This window comes from Pseudophryne corroboree, unplaced genomic scaffold (genome assembly GCF_028390025.1).
Source record: "Pseudophryne corroboree isolate aPseCor3 unplaced genomic scaffold, aPseCor3.hap2 scaffold_239, whole genome shotgun sequence".
Taxonomy (NCBI): domain Eukaryota; kingdom Metazoa; phylum Chordata; class Amphibia; order Anura; family Myobatrachidae; genus Pseudophryne; species Pseudophryne corroboree.
This window is the reverse complement of record NW_026969045.1, coordinates 905,717-920,900: the sequence shown is the minus strand read 5'-3', so window position 1 is coordinate 920,900 and position 15,184 is coordinate 905,717. Positions and strand designations below refer to the sequence as shown.

The following is a 15,184-nucleotide window of genomic DNA, read 5'->3' as shown; positions in this document are numbered from 1 at the left end:
CTCTGATGTAATCAGAGTTACATTTGATTCAGTGATTTTATAAAAAAACAGCTAGGAAGCACAATTTAGCAGTGGGTTGCAGAGAAAAAAAATATGCTGGCAGAAAAATCCAATCGAGTGATTAAACAGCTCTTCATTTTCTGGCTTTATTTTTATGCTAACAAATTTGTTCTCTGAAAAGTGTCCACAAAGCCAAGTCTCTGATTAACACCTTTGTAAGGATGGTTTTTCACCTATTACTAAATTAAACTTGCTTCATTGGAAAGGCAGCAAGATGCATCCTCATTTCAATGTCTACTGAAATAATACAAGTTGACACCAGGAAACATTCACGCCACTGCATCCTTGCTGCTTTCTCATGTGGAAGTCTGTTTAATGTGAAAACAAGGTGATATCTAATTAGCACACAGGTAAGGAATTAAGAAAATCTTTATTTAAGGGTGAAGATGTTTCTCACAAAATCGTTGCCCCAATGCATCATTGAAATTCAAGCTGGAAAGATGATTTTAATATATCACTTGTACATTTTGTATTGCTCTTCTGGTGACAATGTAGTTTGTTTTTGTCAATTACCATTTTAATAATAGGGTAAAGAAAATGAAGTGGAATTTTGAAAGAAAACAATACTGTCAATATACTATTAAAACAAATTAAAATGGTAAGAGTTATTGTACTTTAAGTAAAAATAAAAGAGCCAAAATATCAATCCCAGTTTTGGATTACTTTAATTAACAAAAAAAAATGCATATAGCAGAGGATAGTTTCAATCTGCCTACCTCTGGGTTATGGGCCCAGCATGCTTCCATTGCTGTACTCTGCTGCACATGTAAGTGCAAGAGATCCTGAAGCACTCACTCATCATGGGAAAGTACCAATGTGTTTCTTCGTTGGTTGATAGAAGAAACATCTTACAAAAACTCTCCAGATTATTGACTTTTTTAAGTTTTTCTAGGAAACGTTTTAGATGAATGCTTATTAGCATTTGTCAGTATGTACTTTTGCAAAGTGTCTCTGTGGCGCAATCAGTTAGTGTGTACGGCTATTAACCAAAAGGTTAGTGGTTCAATCCCACCCAGGGACGCAATTGACCTTGTGATCAGATTTTGGTGATCTTTAAGTAGACAAGTCAAATTTCATACTCCCTGTTATTGTGTAGGGTACCTGGCCTTCTCTGATGTAATCAGAGTTAGATTTGATTCAGTGATTTTATAAAAAAAGCTAGGAAGCACAATTTAGCAGTGGGTTGCAGAGAAAAAAATATGCTGGCAGAAAAATCCAATTGAGTGATTAAACAGCTCTTTATTTTCTGGCTTTATTTTTATGCTAACAAATTTGTTCTCTGAAAAGTGTCCACAAAGCCAAGTCTCTGATTAACACCTTTGTAAGGATGGTTTTTCACCTATTACTAAATTAAACTTGCTTCATTGGAAAGGCAGCAAGATGCATCCTCATTTCAATGTCTACTGAAATAATACAGGTTGACACCAGGAAACATTAACGCCACTGCATCCTTGCTGCTTTCTCATGTGAAAGTCTGTTTAATGTGAAAACAAGGTGATATCTAATTAGCACACAGGTAAGGAATTAAGAAAATCTTTATTTAAGGGTGAAGATGTTTCTCACAAAATCGTTGCCCCAATGCATCATTGAAATTCAAGCTGGAAAGATGATTTTAATATATCACTTGTACATTTTGTATTGCTCTTCTGGTGACAATGTAGTTTGTTTTTGTCAATTACCATTTTAATAATAGGGTAAAGAAAATGAAGTGGATTTTTGAAAGAAAACAATACTGTCAATATACTATTAAAACAAATTAAAATGGTAAAAGTTATTGTACTTTAAGTAAAAATAAAAGAGCCAAAATATCAATCCCAGTTTTGGAATACTTTAATTAACAAACAAAAAAATGCATATAGCAGAGGATAGTTTCAATCTGCCTACCTCTGGGTTATGGGCCCAGCATGCTTCCATTGCTGTACTGTGCTGCACATGTAAGTGCAAGAGATCCTGAAGCACTCACTCATCATGGGAAAGTACCAATGTGTTTCTTCGTTGGTTGATAGAAGAAACATCTTACAAAAACTCTCCAGATTATTGACTTTATTAAGTTTTTCTAGGAAACGTTTTAGATGAATGCTTATTAGCCTTTGTCAGTATGTACTTTTGCAAAGTGTCTCTGTGGCGCAATCAGTTAGTGTGTATGGCTATTAACCAAAAGGTTGGTGGTTCAATCCCACCCAGGGACGTAATTGACCTTGTTATCAGATTTTGGTGATATTTAAGTAGACAAGTCAAAATTTCAAACCCCCTCTTATGGTGTAGGGTACATGGCCTTCTCTGATGTAATCAGAGTTACATTTGATTCAGTGATTTTATAAAAAAACAGCTAGGAAGCACAATTTAGCAGTGGGTTGCAGAGAAAAAAAATATGCTGGCAGAAAAATCCAATCGAGTGATTAAACAGCTCTTCATTTTCTGGCTTTATTTTTATGCTAACAAATTTGTTCTCTGAAAAGTGTCCACAAAGCCAAGTCTCTGATTAACACCTTTGTAAGGATGGTTTTTCACCTATTACTAAATTAAACTTGCTTCATTGGAAAGGCAGCAAGATGCATCCTCATTTCAATGTCTACTGAAATAATACAAGTTGACACCAGGAAACATTAACGCCACTGCTTCCTTGCTGCTTTCTCATGTGGAAGTCTGTTTAATGTGAAAACAAGGTGATATCTAATTAGCACACAGGTAAGGAATTAAGAAAATCTTTATTTAAGGGTGAAGATGTTTCTCACAAAATCGTTGCCCCAATGCATCATTGAAATTCAAGCTGGAAAGATGATTTTAATATATCACTTGTACATTTTGTATTGCTCTTCTGGTGACAATGTAGTTTGTTTTTGTCAATTACCATTTTAATAATAGGGTAAAGAAAATGAAGTGGATTATTGAAAGAAAACAATACTGTCAATATACTATTAAAACAAATTAAAATGGTAAGAGTTATTGTACTTTAAGTAAAAATAAAAGAGCCAAAATATCAATCCCAGTTTTGGATTACTTTAATTAACAAAAAAAAATGCATATAGCAGAGGATAGTTTCAATCTGCCTACCTCTGGGTTATGGGCCCAGCATGCTTCCATTGCTGTACTCTGCTGCACATGTAAGTGCAAGAGATCCTGAAGCACTCACTCATCATGGGAAAGTACCAATGTGTTTCTTCGTTGGTTGATAGAAGAAACATCTTACAAAAACTCTCCAGATTATTGACTTTTTTAAGTTTTTCTAGGAAACGTTTTAGATGAATGCTTATTAGCATTTGTCAGTATGTACTTTTGCAAAGTGTCTCTGTGGCGCAATCAGTTAGTGTGTACGGCTATTAACCAAAAGGTTGGTGGTTCAATCCCACCCAGTGACGTAATTGACCTTGTTATCAGATTTTGGTGATCTTTAAGTAGACAAGTCAAATGTCATACCCCCTGTTATTGTGTAGGGTACCTGGCCTTCTCTGATGTAATCAGAGTTAGATTTGATTCAGTGATTTTATAAAAAACTGCTAGGAAGCACAATTTAGCAGTGGGTTGCAGAGAAAAAAAATATGCTGGCAGAAAAATCCAATTGAGTGATTAAACAGCTCTTCATTTTCTGGCTTTATTTTTATGCTAACAAATTTGTTCTCTGAAAAGTGTCCACAAAGCCAAGTCTCTGATTAACACCTTTGTAGGGATGGTTTTTCACCTATTACTAAATTAAACTTGCTTCATTGGAAAGGCAGCAAGATGCATCCTCATTTCAATGTTTACTGAAATAATACAGGTTGACACCAGGAAACATTAACGCCACTGCATCCTTGCTGCTTTCTCATGTGGAAGTCTGTTTAATGTGAAAACAAGGTGATATCTAATTAGCACACAGGTAAGGAATTAAGAAAATCTTTATTTAAGGGTGAAGATGTTTCTCACAAAATCGTTGCCCCAATGCATCATTGAAATTCAAGCTGGAAAGATTATTTTAATATATCACTTGTACATTTTGTATTGCTCTTCTGGTGACAATGTAGTTTGTTTTTGTCAATTACAATTTTAATAATAGGGTAAAGAAAATTAAGTGGATTTTTAAAAGAAAACAATACTGTCAATATACTATCAAAACAAATTAAAATGGTAAAAGTTATTGTACTTTAAGTAAAAATAAAAGAGCCAAAATATCAATCCCAGTTTTGGATTACTTTAATTAACAAAAAAAATGCATATAGCAAAGGATAGTTTCAATCTGCCTACCTCTGGGTTATGGGCCCAGCATGCTTCCATTGCAGTACTCTGCTGCACATGTAAGTGCAAGAGATCCTGAAGCACTCACTCATCATGGGAAAGTACCAATGTGTTTCTTCATTGGTTGATGGAAGAAACATCTTACAAAAACTCTCCAGATTATTGACTTTTTAAAGTTTTTCTAGGAAACGTTCTAGATGAATGCTTATTAGCCTTTGTCAGTATGGACTTTTGCAAAGTGTCTCTGTGGTGCAATTGGTTAGTGTGTAAGGCTATTAACCAAAAGGTTGGTGGTTCAATCCCACCCAGGGACGTAATTGACCTTGTTATCAGATTTTGGTGATCTTTAAGTAGACAAGTCAAATTTCATACCCCCTGTTATTGTGTAGGGTACCTGGCCTTCTCAGATGTAATCAGAGTTAGATTTGATTCAGTGATTTTATAAAAACATCTAGGAAGCACAATTTAGCAGTGGGTTGCAGAGAAAAAGAAATATGCTGGCAAAAAAATCAAATTGCGTGATTAAACAGCTCTTCATTTTCTGGCTTTATTTTTATGCTAACAAATTTGTTCTCTGAAAAGTGTCCACAAAGCCAAGTCTCTGAATAACACCTTTGTAGGGATGGTTTTTCACCTATTACTAAATTAAACTTGCTTCATTGGAAAGGCAGCAAGATGCATCCTCATTTCAATGTCTACTGAAATAATACAGGTTGACACCAGGAAACATTAACGCCACTGCATCCTTGCTGCTTTCTCATGTGGAAGTCTGTTTAATGTGAAAACAAGGTGATATCTAATTAGCACACAGGTAAGGAATTACGAAAATCTTTATTTAAGGGTGAAGATGTTTCTCACAAAATTGTTGCCCCAATGCATCATTGAAATTCAAGCTGGAAAGATGATTTTAATATATCACTTGTACATTTTGTATTGCTCTTCTGGTGACAATGTAGTTTTTTTTGTCAATTACCATTTTAATAACAGGGTAAAGAAAATTAAGTGGATTTTTGAAAGAAAACTATACTGTCAATATACTATTAAAACAAATTAAAATGGTAAAAGTTATTGTACTTTAAGTAAAAATAAAAGAGCAAAAATATCAATCCCAGTTTTGATTACTTAAATTAACAAAAAAAATGCATATAGCAAAGGATAGTTTCAATCTGCCTACCTCTGGGTTATGGGTCCAGCATGCTTCCATTGCAGTACTCTGCTGCACATGTAAGTGCAAGAGATCCTGAAGCACTCACTCATCATGGGAAAGTACCAATGTGTTTATTCGTTAGTTGATGGAAGAAACATCTTACAAAAACTCTCCAGATTATTGATTTTTTAATGTTTTTCTAGGAAACGTTCTAGATGTATGCTTATTAGCCTTTGTCAGTAGGCACTTTTTGCAAAGTGTCTCTGTGGCGCAATCGGTTAGTGTGTTCGGCTATTAACCGAAAGGTTGGTGGTTCAATCCCACCCAGGGACCTAATTAAACTTGTGATCAGATTTTGGTGATATTTAAGTAGACAAGTCAAAATTTCAAACCCCCTCTTATGGTGTAGGGTACATGGCCTTCTCTGATGTAATCAGAGTTACATTTGATTCAGTGATTTTATAAAAAAACAGCTAGGAAGCACAATTTAGCAGTGGGTTGCAGAGAAAAAAAATATGCTGGCAGAAAAATCCAATCGAGTGATTAAACAGCTCTTCATTTTCTGGCTTTATTTTTATGCTAACAAATTTGTTCTCTGAAAAGTGTCCACAAAGCCAAGTCTCTGATTAACACCTTTGTAAGGATGGTTTTTCACCTATTACTAAATTAAACTTGCTTCATTGGAAAGGCAGCAAGATGCATCCTCATTTCAATGTCTACTGAAATAATACAAGTTGACACCAGGAAACATTAACGCCACTGCTTCCTTGCTGCTTTCTCATGTGGAAGTCTGTTTAATGTGAAAACAAGGTGATATCTAATTAGCACACAGGTAAGGAATTAAGAAAATCTTTATTTAAGGGTGAAGATGTTTCTCACAAAATCGTTGCCCCAATGCATCATTGAAATTCAAGCTGGAAAGATGATTTTAATATATCACTTGTACATTTTGTATTGCTCTTCTGGTGACAATGTAGTTTGTTTTTGTCAATTACCATTTTAATAATAGGGTAAAGAAAATGAAGTGGATTATTGAAAGAAAACAATACTGTCAATATACTATTAAAACAAATTAAAATGGTAAGAGTTATTGTACTTTAAGTAAAAATAAAAGAGCCAAAATATCAATCCCAGTTTTGGATTACTTTAATTAACAAAAAAAAATGCATATAGCAGAGGATAGTTTCAATCTGCCTACCTCTGGGTTATGGGCCCAGCATGCTTCCATTGCTGTACTCTGCTGCACATGTAAGTGCAAGAGATCCTGAAGCACTCACTCATCATGGGAAAGTACCAATGTGTTTCTTCGTTGGTTGATAGAAGAAACATCTTACAAAAACTCTCCAGATTATTGACTTTTTTAAGTTTTTCTAGGAAACGTTTTAGATGAATGCTTATTAGCATTTGTCAGTATGTACTTTTGCAAAGTGTCTCTGTGGCGCAATCAGTTAGTGTGTACGGCTATTAACCAAAAGGTTGGTGGTTCAATCCCACCCAGTGACGTAATTGACCTTGTTATCAGATTTTGGTGATCTTTAAGTAGACAAGTCAAATGTCATACCCCCTGTTATTGTGTAGGGTACCTGGCCTTCTCTGATGTAATCAGAGTTAGATTTGATTCAGTGATTTTATAAAAAACTGCTAGGAAGCACAATTTAGCAGTGGGTTGCAGAGAAAAAAAATATGCTGGCAGAAAAATCCAATTGAGTGATTAAACAGCTCTTCATTTTCTGGCTTTATTTTTATGCTAACAAATTTGTTCTCTGAAAAGTGTCCACAAAGCCAAGTCTCTGATTAACACCTTTGTAGGGATGGTTTTTCACCTATTACTAAATTAAACTTGCTTCATTGGAAAGGCAGCAAGATGCATCCTCATTTCAATGTTTACTGAAATAATACAGGTTGACACCAGGAAACATTAACGCCACTGCATCCTTGCTGCTTTCTCATGTGGAAGTCTGTTTAATGTGAAAACAAGGTGATATCTAATTAGCACACAGGTAAGGAATTAAGAAAATCTTTATTTAAGGGTGAAGATGTTTCTCACAAAATCGTTGCCCCAATGCATCATTGAAATTCAAGCTGGAAAGATTATTTTAATATATCACTTGTACATTTTGTATTGCTCTTCTGGTGACAATGTAGTTTGTTTTTGTCAATTACAATTTTAATAATAGGGTAAAGAAAATTAAGTGGATTTTTAAAAGAAAACAATACTGTCAATATACTATCAAAACAAATTAAAATGGTAAAAGTTATTGTACTTTAAGTAAAAATAAAAGAGCCAAAATATCAATCCCAGTTTTGGATTACTTTAATTAACAAAAAAAATGCATATAGCAAAGGATAGTTTCAATCTGCCTACCTCTGGGTTATGGGCCCAGCATGCTTCCATTGCAGTACTCTGCTGCACATGTAAGTGCAAGAGATCCTGAAGCACTCACTCATCATGGGAAAGTACCAATGTGTTTCTTCATTGGTTGATGGAAGAAACATCTTACAAAAACTCTCCAGATTATTGACTTTTTAAAGTTTTTCTAGGAAACGTTCTAGATGAATGCTTATTAGCCTTTGTCAGTATGGACTTTTGCAAAGTGTCTCTGTGGTGCAATTGGTTAGTGTGTAAGGCTATTAACCAAAAGGTTGGTGGTTCAATCCCACCCAGGGACGTAATTGACCTTGTTATCAGATTTTGGTGATCTTTAAGTAGACAAGTCAAATTTCATACCCCCTGTTATTGTGTAGGGTACCTGGCCTTCTCAGATGTAATCAGAGTTAGATTTGATTCAGTGATTTTATAAAAACATCTAGGAAGCACAATTTAGCAGTGGGTTGCAGAGAAAAAGAAATATGCTGGCAAAAAAATCAAATTGCGTGATTAAACAGCTCTTCATTTTCTGGCTTTATTTTTATGCTAACAAATTTGTTCTCTGAAAAGTGTCCACAAAGCCAAGTCTCTGATTAACACCTTTGTAGGGATGGTTTTTCACCTATTACTAAATAAAACTTGCTTCATTGGAAAGGCAGCAAGATGCATCCTCATTTCAATGTCTACTGAAATAATACAGGTTGAAACCAGGAAACATTAACGCCACTGCATCCTTGCTGCTTTCTCATGTGGAAGTCTGTTTAATGTGAAAACAAGGTGATATCTAATTAGCACACAGGTAAGGAATTACGAAAATCTTTATTTAAGGGTGAAGATGTTTCTCACAAAATTGTTGCCCCAATGCATCATTGAAATTCAAGCTGGAAAGATGATTTTAATATATCACTTGTACATTTTGTATTGCTCTTCTGGTGACAATGTAGTTTTTTTTGTCAATTACCATTTTAATAATAGGGTAAAGAAAATTAAGTGGATTTTTGAAAGAAAACTATACTGTCAATATACTATTAAAACAAATTAAAATGGTAAGAGTTATTGTACTTTAAGTAAAAATAAAAGAGCCAAAATATCAATCCCAGTTTTGGATTACTTTAATTAACAAAAAAAAATGCATATAGCAGAGGATAGTTTCAATCTGCCTACCTCTGGGTTATGGGCCCAGCATGCTTCCATTGCTGTACTCTGCTGCACATGTAAGTGCAAGAGATCCTGAAGCACTCACTCATCATGGGAAAGTACCAATGTGTTTCTTCGTTGGTTGATAGAAGAAACATCTTACAAAAACTCTCCAGATTATTGACTTTTTTAAGTTTTTCTAGGAAACGTTTTAGATGAATGCTTATTAGCATTTGTCAGTATGTACTTTTGCAAAGTGTCTCTGTGGCGCAATCAGTTAGTGTGTACGGCTATTAACCAAAAGGTTAGTGGTTCAATCCCACCCAGGGACGCAATTGACCTTGTGATCAGATTTTGGTGATCTTTAAGTAGACAAGTCAAATTTCATACTCCCTGTTATTGTGTAGGGTACCTGGCCTTCTCTGATGTAATCAGAGTTAGATTTGATTCAGTGATTTTATAAAAAAAGCTAGGAAGCACAATTTAGCAGTGGGTTGCAGAGAAAAAAAATATGCTGGCAGAAAAATCCAATTGAGTGATTAAACAGCTCTTTATTTTCTGGCTTTATTTTTATGCTAACAAATTTGTTCTCTGAAAAGTGTCCACAAAGCCAAGTCTCTGATTAACACCTTTGTAAGGATGGTTTTTCACCTATTACTAAATTAAACTTGCTTCATTGGAAAGGCAGCAAGATGCATCCTCATTTCAATGTCTACTGAAATAATACAGGTTGACACCAGGAAACATTAACGCCACTGCATCCTTGCTGCTTTCTCATGTGAAAGTCTGTTTAATGTGAAAACAAGGTGATATCTAATTAGCACACAGGTAAGGAATTAAGAAAATCTTTATTTAAGGGTGAAGATGTTTCTCACAAAATCGTTGCCCCAATGCATCATTGAAATTCAAGCTGGAAAGATGATTTTAATATATCACTTGTACATTTTGTATTGCTCATCTGGTGACAATGTAGTTTGTTTTTGTCAATTACCATTTTAATAATAGGGTAAAGAAAATGAAGTGGATTTTTGAAAGAAAACAATACTGTCAATATACTATTAAAACAAATTAAAATGGTAAAAGTTATTGTACTTTAAGTAAAAATAAAAGAGCCAAAATATCAATCCCAGTTTTGGAATACTTTAATTAACAAACAAAAAAATGCATATAGCAGAGGATAGTTTCAATCTGCCTACCTCTGGGTTATGGGCCCAGCATGCTTCCATTGCTGTACTGTGCTGCACATGTAAGTGCAAGAGATCCTGAAGCACTCACTCATCATGGGAAAGTACCAATGTGTTTCTTCGTTGGTTGATAGAAGAAACATCTTACAAAAACTCTCCAGATTATTGACTTTATTAAGTTTTTCTAGGAAACGTTTTAGATGAATGCTTATTAGCCTTTGTCAGTATGTACTTTTGCAAAGTGTCTCTGTGGCGCAATCAGTTAGTGTGTATGGCTATTAACCAAAAGGTTGGTGGTTCAATTCCACCCAGGGACGTAATTGACCTTGTTATCAGATTTTGGTGATATTTAAGTAGACAAGTCAAAATTTCAAACCCCCTCTTATTGTGTAGGGTACCTGGCCTTCTCTGATGTAATCAGAGTTAGATTTGATTCAGTGATTTTATAAAAACATCTAGGAAGCACAATTTAGCAGTGGGTTGCAGAGAAAAAGAAATATGCTTGCAAAAAAATCAAATTGCTTGATTTAACAGCTCTTCATTTTCTGGCTTTATTTTTATGCTAACAAATTTGTTCTCTGAAAAGTGTCCACAAAGCCAAGTCTCTGATTAACACCTTTGTAGGGATGGTTTTTCACCTATTACTAAATTAAACTTGCTTCATTGGAAAGGCAGCAAGATGCATCCTCATTTCAATGTCTACTGAAATAATACAGGTTGACACCAGGAAACATTAACGCCACTGCATCCTTGCTGCTTTCTCATGTGGAAGTCTGTTTAATGTGAAAACAAGGTGATATCTAATTAGCACACAGGTAAGAAATTACGAAAATCTTTATTTAAGGGTGAAGATGTTTCTCACAAAATTGTTGCCCCAATGCATCATTGAAATTCAAGCTGGAAAGATGATTTTAATATATCACTTGTACATTTTGTATTGCTCTTCTGGTGACAATGTAGTTTTTTTTGTCAATTACCATTTTAATAACAGGGTAAAGAAAATTAAGTGGATTTTTGAAAGAAAACTATACTGTCAATATACTATTAAAACAAATTAAAATGGTAAAAGTTATTGTACTTTAAGTAAAAATAAAAGAGCAAAAATATCAATCCCAGTTTTGATTACTTAAATTAACAAAAAAAATGCATATAGCAAAGGATAGTTTCAATCTGCCTACCTCTGGGTTATGGGTCCAGCATGCTTCCATTGCAGTACTCTGCTGCACATGTAAGTGCAAGAGATCCTGAAGCACTCACTCATCATGGGAAAGTACCAATGTGTTTCTTCGTTGGTTGATGGAAGAAACATCTTACAAAAACTCTCCAGATTATTAACTTTTTAAAGTTTTTCTAGGAAACGTTTTAGATGAATGCTTATTAGCCCTTGTCAGTATATACTTTTGCAATGTGTCTCTGTGGCGCAATCAGTTAGTGTGTACGGCTATTAACCAAAAGGTTGGTGGTTCAATCCCACCCAGGTACGTAATTGACCTTGTTATCAGATTTTGGTGATCTTTAAGTAGACAAGTCAAAATTTCAAACCCCCTGTTATGGTGTAGGGTACCTGGCCTTCTCTGATGTAATCAGAGTTAGATTTGATTCAGTGATTTATAAAAACAGCTAGGAAGCACAATTTAGCAGTGGGTTGTAGAGAAAAAGAAATATGCTGGCAGAAAAATCCAATTGAGTGATTAAACAGCTCTTCATTTTCTGGCTTTATTTTTATGCTAACAAATTTGTTCTCTGAAAAGTGTCCACAAAGCAAAGTCTCTGATTAACACCTTTGTAGGGATGGTTTTTCACCTATTACTAAATTAAACTTGCTTCATTGGAAAGGCAGCAAGATGCATCCTCATTTCAATGTCTACTGAAATAATACAAGTTGACACCAGGAAACATTCACGCCACTGCATCCTTGCTGCTTTCTCATGTGGAAGTCTGTTTAATGTGAAAACAAGGTGATATCTAATTAGCACACAGGTAAGGAATTAAGAAAATCTTTATTTAAGGGTGAAGATGTTTCTCACAAAATCGTTGCCCCAATGCATCATTGAAATTCAAGCTGGAAAGATGATTTTAATATATCACTTGTACATTTTGTATTGCTCTTCTGGTGACAATGTAGTTTGTTTTTGTCAATTACCATTTTAATAATAGGGTAAAGAAAATGAAGTGGATTTTTGAAAGAAAACAATACTGTCAATATACTATTAAAACAAATTAAAATGGTAAGAGTTATTGTACTTTAAGTAAAAATAAAAGAGCCAAAATATCAATCCCAGTTTTGGATTACTTTAATTAACAAAAAAAAATGCATATAGCAGAGGATAGTTTCAATCTGCCTACCTCTGGGTTATGGGCCCAGCATGCTTCCATTGCTGTACTCTGCTGCACATGTAAGTGCAAGAGATCCTGAAGCACTCACTCATCATGGGAAAGTACCAATGTGTTTCTTCGTTGGTTGATAGAAGAAACATCTTACAAAAACTCTCCAGATTATTGACTTTTTTAAGTTTTTCTAGGAAACGTTTTAGATGAATGCTTATTAGCATTTGTCAGTATGTACTTTTGCAAAGTGTCTCTGTGGCGCAATCAGTTAGTGTGTACGGCTATTAACCAAAAGGTTAGTGGTTCAATCCCACCCAGGGACGCAATTGACCTTGTGATCAGATTTTGGTGATCTTTAAGTAGACAAGTCAAATTTCATACTCCCTGTTATTGTGTAGGGTACCTGGCCTTCTCTGATGTAATCAGAGTTAGATTTGATTCAGTGATTTTATAAAAAAAGCTAGGAAGCACAATTTAGCAGTGGGTTGCAGAGAAAAAAAATATGCTGGCAGAAAAATCCAATTGAGTGATTAAACAGCTCTTTATTTTCTGGCTTTATTTTTATGCTAACAAATTTGTTCTCTGAAAAGTGTCCACAAAGCCAAGTCTCTGATTAACACCTTTGTAAGGATGGTTTTTCACCTATTACTAAATTAAACTTGCTTCATTGGAAAGGCAGCAAGATGCATCCTCATTTCAATGTCTACTGAAATAATACAGGTTGACACCAGGAAACATTAACGCCACTGCATCCTTGCTGCTTTCTCATGTGGAAGTCTGTTTAATGTGAAAACAAGGTGATATCTAATTAGCACACAGGTAAGGAATTAAGAAAATCTTTATTTAAGGGTGAAGATGTTTCTCACAAAATCGTTGCCCCAATGCATCATTGAAATTCAAGCTGGAAAGATGATTTTAATATATCACTTGTACATTTTGTATTGCTCTTCTGGTGACAATGTAGTTTGTTTTTGTCAATTACCATTTTAATAATAGGGTAAAGAAAATGAAGTGGATTTTTGAAAGAAAACAATACTGTCAATATACTATTAAAACAAATTAAAATGGTAAAAGTTATTGTACTTTAAGTAAAAATAAAAGAGCCAAAATATCAATCCCAGTTTTGGAATACTTTAATTAACAAACAAAAAAATGCATATAGCAGAGGATAGTTTCAATCTGCCTACCTCTGGGTTATGGGCCCAGCATGCTTCCATTGCTGTACTGTGCTGCACATGTAAGTGCAAGAGATCCTGAAGCACTCACTCATCATGGGAAAGTACCAATGTGTTTCTTCGTTGGTTGATAGAAGAAACATCTTACAAAAACTCTCCAGATTATTGACTTTATTAAGTTTTTCTAGGAAACGTTTTAGATGAATGCTTATTAGCCTTTGTCAGTATGTACTTTTGCAAAGTGTCTCTGTGGCGCAATCAGTTAGTGTGTATGGCTATTAACCAAAAGGTTGGTGGTTCAATCCCACCCAGGGAAGTAATTGACCTTGTTATCAGATTTTGGTGATATTTAAGTAGACAAGTCAAAATTTCAAACCCCCTCTTATTGTGTAGGGTACCTGGCCTTCTCTGATGTAATCAGAGTTAGATTTGATTCAGTGATTTTATAAAAACATCTAGGAAGCACAATTTAGCAGTGGGTTGCAGAGAAAAAGAAATATGCTTGCAAAAAAATCCAATTGCTTGATTTAACAGCTCTTCATTTTCTGGCTTTATTTTTATGCTAACAAATTTGTTCTCTGAAAAGTGTCCACAAAGCCAAGTCTCTGATTAACACCTTTGTAGGGATGGTTTTTCACCTATTACTAAATTAAACTTGCTTCATTGGAAAGGCAGCAAGATGCATCCTCATTTCAATGTCTACTGAAATAATACAGGTTGACACCAGGAAACATTAACGCCACTGCATCCTTGCTGCTTTCTCATGTGGAAGTCTGTTTAATGTGAAAACAAGGTGATATCTAATTAGCACACAGGTAAGGAATTACGAAAATCTTTATTTAAGGGTGAAGATGTTTCTCACAAAATTGTTGCCCCAATGCATCATTGAAATTCAAGCTGGAAAGATGATTTTAATATATCACTTGTACATTTTGTATTGCTCTTCTGGTGACAATGTAGTTTTTTTTGTCAATTACCATTTTAATAACAGGGTAAAGAAAATTAAGTGGATTTTTGAAAGAAAACTATACTGTCAATATACTATTAAAACAAATTAAAATGGTAAAAGTTATTGTACTTTAAGTAAAAATAAAAGAGCAAAAATATCAATCCCAGTTTTGATTACTTAAATTAACAAAAAAAATGCATATAGCAAAGGATAGTTTCAATCTGCCTACCTCTGGGTTATGGGTCCAGCATGCTTCCATTACAGTACTCTGCTGCACATGTAAGTGCAAGAGATCCTGAAGCACTCACTCATCATGGGAAAGTACCAATGTGTTTCTTCATTGGTTGATGGAAGAAACATCTTACAAAAACTCTCCAGATTATTAACTTTTTAAAGTTTTTCTAGGAAACGTTTTAGATGAATGCTTATTAGCCCTTGTCAGTATATACTTTTGCAATGTGTCTCTGTGGCGCAATCAGTTAGTGTGTACGGCTATTAACCAAAAGGTTGGTGGTTCAATCCCACCCAGGTACGTAATTGACCTTGTTATCAGATTTTGGTGATCTTTAAGTAGACAAGTCAAAATTTCAAACCCCCTGTTATGGTGTAGGGTACCTGGCCTTC

General features: G+C 34.7%; 1 non-coding gene across 1 annotated transcript; it reads left to right on the top strand.

Moving 5' to 3' along the window:
• Nucleotides 1–5,678: 5,678 nt before the first annotated feature.
• TRNAN-AUU (transfer RNA asparagine (anticodon AUU)) lies at nucleotides 5,679–5,752 on the top strand. The gene has a single exon. It is a non-coding gene; the product is annotated as a tRNA-Asn (tRNA).
• The last annotated feature ends 9,432 nt before the right edge of the window (nucleotides 5,753–15,184 follow it).